The sequence below is a fragment of the Malus domestica genome, chromosome 10, assembly GCF_042453785.1.
Source record: "Malus domestica chromosome 10, GDT2T_hap1".
In the NCBI taxonomy this organism is placed as follows: Eukaryota; Viridiplantae; Streptophyta; class Magnoliopsida; order Rosales; family Rosaceae; genus Malus; species Malus domestica.
The window spans coordinates 15,924,594-15,929,786 of NC_091670.1; the positions used below are offsets into that span (position 1 = coordinate 15,924,594).

Sequence of the window (5,193 nt, forward strand, 5' to 3'; positions counted from 1 at the left end):
TCACTTGTCTTTTCTTAGTTAGTTCCTTATATTTTTGAGCTATTTACTATGTTTTTGTGTTTTGTGTGATTTATCAAGCAAAGAAAAGAAAAGTAGCACAAGTGAGTTATTAAGTAACAAATTCGTCAAAACTGCCTGTGCAGATTAGCTGACTTTGGAAGCATGTTACAAACAGCTCAGAATGAATGAGAGAATGAGCCTTATATGCTTGGAAAGCTACGGATGTCTATTTTCTGGTGTAATTTACGGATTGTTAATATCATTTTTCTAGAAGAAGTTATGAGCATTGTAACACTAAAAGGTTCAGAAAAGGGCTAAGCAGATTTGGCTAATAAAGTGAGAAAGTAAAGGCACTTGTTTTGTGTTTTGCTTTGTCATCAACACTCAGCAGCAAATGGGGTTATGATTGCACTCATTTGGCTTTGGAGCAAGTGGAAATGCACAGCTAGAAGATGAACAAGGCACATGGAAGAAACATGGACAGCACACACACAAAGAGAAAGGCATGGCATGGACAGTTTGACATGGGCAGAAAATGGGTGGATTGTTGGCTGAAATAATGAAGACTATGTGTGTGCAAATGCAAAGGAAAAACACACACACATGGGCAAAGGAAACACACACACATGGGCAAAAAATGGGTTGATTTGTGGCTGAAATGATGGAGGTCATGTGTGTGCAAATGTAAAGGGAAACATGGACATCACACACCCATACAAACTGCACATGCAAGGAATTGAAGTGGTCCTCTCCTTAGCCTATAAATACATCCACCATTCCCCTTCCTAAAAACAATCTTGATCCATCAAAAGAGCTTCATTCACAAACACAATTTCCTTGTAGTGACCTCCATCCATTCATCTAGCCATACTACATCTCACCAATCCATACACTTTCATCTCTTAGCCGTGCAAATCCATTCCATCCATATATCCATACACATCCTAGACACTTGTGCTACAACAAGGTGGTGAAAACAAAGGTCCTTGGCGTTTCAAGCTTGGAACTTTGGAGCGTTTTAGGTGTACTTCGTTCCTGCTTTCAATGTCTACTTTGTTATTTTCTAATTTTGTTGCAATTATGAGTGGCTAAACCCCTATTTAGTTAGGGGGAAGTTTGAAGCCATGAACATGCTTGAGATTTGAATTGATTTCTTCCAATTGTGATTTGATAAGTTGTGATTGCAATTCAATTATCTATTTTATTCATAACTGATTCTTGTATGTTTATTAAGGATGCATACTTAGTTTTCATGCATGAATTAGATGCTAGAATATAAATGAGTTTCACCTAATCGTTACAAGTTTATATTCATGAGTAGTGAAGGTTGTTTATCACAATTGCGTTAATTGAATTCTTAGCAATTGTATCATGCATTCATAGTTATAATTGCCTCGTCCACACTTATGATTTTCATTGAACGTAATGATCTCTGATTGTATCTCTATTATGCATTCATGTAGGGGACTTTTAGAGAATGATTTGGGTTGTCGCATGCATTCATCCAATTCAATGAGTAAAGGAAAATCTGAGGGTTAATTTGTGCATCAGGGTTAATCTGGGGTGTTGAGCATCATAGTTTATTCAAAATAAATTGGAAATCAATTCATATACAAGTGTGTCATGTGTGAAGAACGGACCTCTAACTAATCCATCCATCATCTTATTTCTTAAATTCGTTTTACAATCTGCCTAGTTTTATAACTTGTTTGTTTGTTTCAAATTCATCAAAACTAAAATCCCCCTTTTACTTTCTTGTTTCAAAGTGTTTAAAATCTGTTTTGTTTGTGTTTTAGAGTGTTTTGAGTCAAGTCAAAACCCAAATTTCGTCCAAAATTGTGTTAGAGTCAGAAACTGCCTAGTTTGTGTTTTTAGGCAGTTTTGAGTGTTTTTAAGTTGTTTTGAGTCTTGTGAATCTGTTTTGAGTCCTTTAAGTCTATTCAAACGTTTTAACTTTGTTTTTATGTTTTTAAGTTAGTTTAGAGGTTTTATCAAGCCCTCCTAATCCCCGGTTTAGAACGATCCCTACTTGCATTATTACTACAATTTGACAACAAGAGGGTTTAATTTGAGTGCTTAACTTTCATCGCATGAAAGACTAGCTAGAGGATTCTTCTCCACACATGAACCATATGCATACAAATCGATTTCCAGTTATTATTCCTATAAATCATGAAGACAATGCCCCAAATTAACCATGAACTACACTAATTAACTCTCAGATTTTCCTAATTTCATTTAATTGGACTCAGCGACGTAACCAAATTATTCTTATCAAGTTCCCTATATGAACAACATGATAGAGATACATATCAAAGATCATTAAGTTCTATGAAAATCATAAGCATTGACAAGGCATTCCTAACTATGAATTGCATGATACTCCTGCCAGAAATTTACTTAACACAATCATGACTAGTGACTTTTACTACTTGCGAATATAAGTTCATAACGATTAGGTGAAATTCCCTTATATCCTAGCATCAAATCCCTGTATGCAAACTAAGTAGGCCTCCTTAATAAACATACAAGAATAAGTACTCTATAAAACAGATAAGTAAATCACATTCATGTTATACTAAACAATAACTGGATGTAATCAATTTATATAAAACATATGATCATGGCTTCGAATTCACCTCTAGCTAAAACGAAATTAGTTCCACATGTTTGCAATTAAACAAAACCAATCTAATTTAAACATTAAACTAAAACTAAGGATAGAAAGAACCCAGAAATGCTCCAGCACTCCAATGGCCTTGGATGGTAGGTCACGGCACAAAGCTCTCTCTCCTTCCTTCCTTGCAAAACTGCGGCACTTTTTATATATTTTTATCTCTGAATTTCTGTCTAAAGCTCTCTTTGAAGGTTGTGGCAATGATGTATTTATAGGGCTAGGGCACAACACAAAGTTGTAGAGGAGAAGGATAGGCACGACAGATTCCTAGGGGAAAAGGGATAGGGTGGTTTGGCACAAATTTCTCCCTTAACATTGGTTATAATGTTGATTTGCAACTCTTGATAATTTTTATGAGATGATAATACATAAGCCAGTCGTACACATGTACACCATGCAGTTTATACACACACACTAGCTCATTTACTGACTGGCTTTCCAAGACAGATGGAGTTGAGAATTCTTTGGAGATGTGGCTTTTATAGTAAAAAGAAGGTTTACTACTCTGTGGAACTGTGCTGTGGTGGGAAAGAAATAGAAGAGTTTTGATGATTGAGAAAAAGATGCGTTTTCATTGTAGGAGAGAACTAGATAATTTCTTTCCCTTTGGATTCACTATCTAGACATTTTTCCGGATTCACTATCTAGACATTTTTCCTTTTAGTTAAGCTTTCTGGATCAGTCTCATTTTGTTGGTTAAGGGTTCTTTTAGTTTTTGGTCTATAGTTTAGTTTTGTGGGGTTTCGTTTCCCAACAGACCACTTATCCATTATGTTTTGTAGTCTGTTTTTCTTGTATTATTGACATTCTTGTTTGTTGTTATAAATAAATTTTATCATTTGAAAGCTTGTTAGTATGTTGTTGATTAGCATTAGTCTGTACCACAGTGATATTGCTTTGGGATTTATGTGACGTTTTTGTTACTTCTTTTCACTCGCACTATTCTTTCATGTCACTCAGTAGTGTAACTTTTAACTTAGCAAGAATGCCCAAAAGTGGGATACAGTATGTTGGCAAAAATTAAAACTGTGTTTATACCTTTTATTTTAAGTAATGCTTAAGATCAATAGATGTGTGGTTAGTTGCTTCATGGATTTCTCTCTAAATTTGGATGTGTGTGGCAGACATTCAATGAAATACAGAAACTGCTTAGCAAGACCAATGGAAAATTTGTTGGTGACTTAATGACACCTGCTCCGCTTGTTGTCCGTGCAACCACCAACCTGGAAGATGCTGCTAGGTAAAGGATTTAACTAATTTTCCTAATATCTAATTTGTGGTCAGAGAAATTTCTTGGAGCATAAATGTTTAATTTTCCGACTTTGTTTATTTAAGATTGAGAATATTGATGACGGGCTGTTAAGAGTTTTCGGGTTACTATTATTAAGATTTAGTTGGAGTAGAACTAAATATCTCGTAGAAGTGTTCCAACTTGTGAAAGTTATGATTCTGTCTTTTCTTGCTAAGATTTGCTAAAGCGTTCTGCAATGTGTAGTTAGATGGAGTTCAAATTATTAAAGGCAACTTTAAACGATCTCTATATTTTGGTAGGTTGTTGCTTGAAACAAAATATCGCCGAGTGCCAGTTGTAGATAGTGAAGGCAAGCTGGTAATGATCCTTTTCTCTCTTATAAATTCGAACTGATATACAAACTATCTTCTGTGTTGGATGCCAAATCATTGCTAGTTGTTTCTGATTGTTCTCTTCTTCCGTGTCAAAAGGTTGGCATCATTACGAGGGGGAATGTTGTTAAAGCTGCCCTGCAGATTAAACGTGCTAGTGAAAAATGAGCTTAGTTGAGGGGAACATCGTTGGAGCCTATAAATCTCTTTGATATCACAATAATTTCTGCAATGCACAACTGTTAAGAGGACTATTTGAAGGAAAGTTGATCGTTCGTCCTTCAGAAAGGATATATATTATAGTTCGCTAAGAACCTTGCCTTAGTGATATATAGTCTAGATTGCCTTAAGGCAGGGTTCCACTTGTATTTAGGTTTTTAATTTATTAAACATTGTTTTTTGTAGGATCAGATCTGACTTGCAGATGTCCTATGCCAAAATTTTTGTACAGACAACGTTAGGAGATTAATTTTTTAGACCAAATTTGCAAACCATGTTAATGTGTCACCAATGAGAAATAATCACATTAATCAATATTTAAGTAATGATACAGTATTTTTTAGACCAAATTTGAACCGACACTGAAAATTTTTATGGGGATGCTTTCAGTCATGTAAGATTTGGTGGGGATTTTTCTTGACAAAAACGGCTTGTGACTTGTGAGGCTCAGAACAAGGATTTTGTTTTGACCTTATAATCTACATTCTAGTTCTCGAGAGTGATTTTCAAAGTTAAGCTTTTCTCGGACATTCTCAAAGTAGAATTATTATTAGGGGATTCTAAAATAATCATTCTGCAATCAGCCCTTTCTTTTACTACAGAAGAGTGCGTGATGGTTTTTTGGTTTTTCTTCAAATGTTGATGACATGGTCCGGCTACAATGCTACATCCCA

At 35.2% G+C, this 5,193-nt stretch overlaps 1 long non-coding RNA gene across 1 annotated transcript; it reads left to right on the forward strand.

Moving 5' to 3' along the window:
* Positions 1 to 1,342: 1,342 nt before the first annotated feature.
* Positions 1,343 to 4,794, forward strand: LOC139188353 (uncharacterized). Its single transcript, XR_011571735.1, has 3 exons — positions 1,343 to 3,917; positions 4,229 to 4,286; positions 4,400 to 4,794. It is a non-coding gene; the product is annotated as an uncharacterized lncRNA (long non-coding RNA).
* Positions 4,795 to 5,193: the final 399 nt, after the last annotated feature.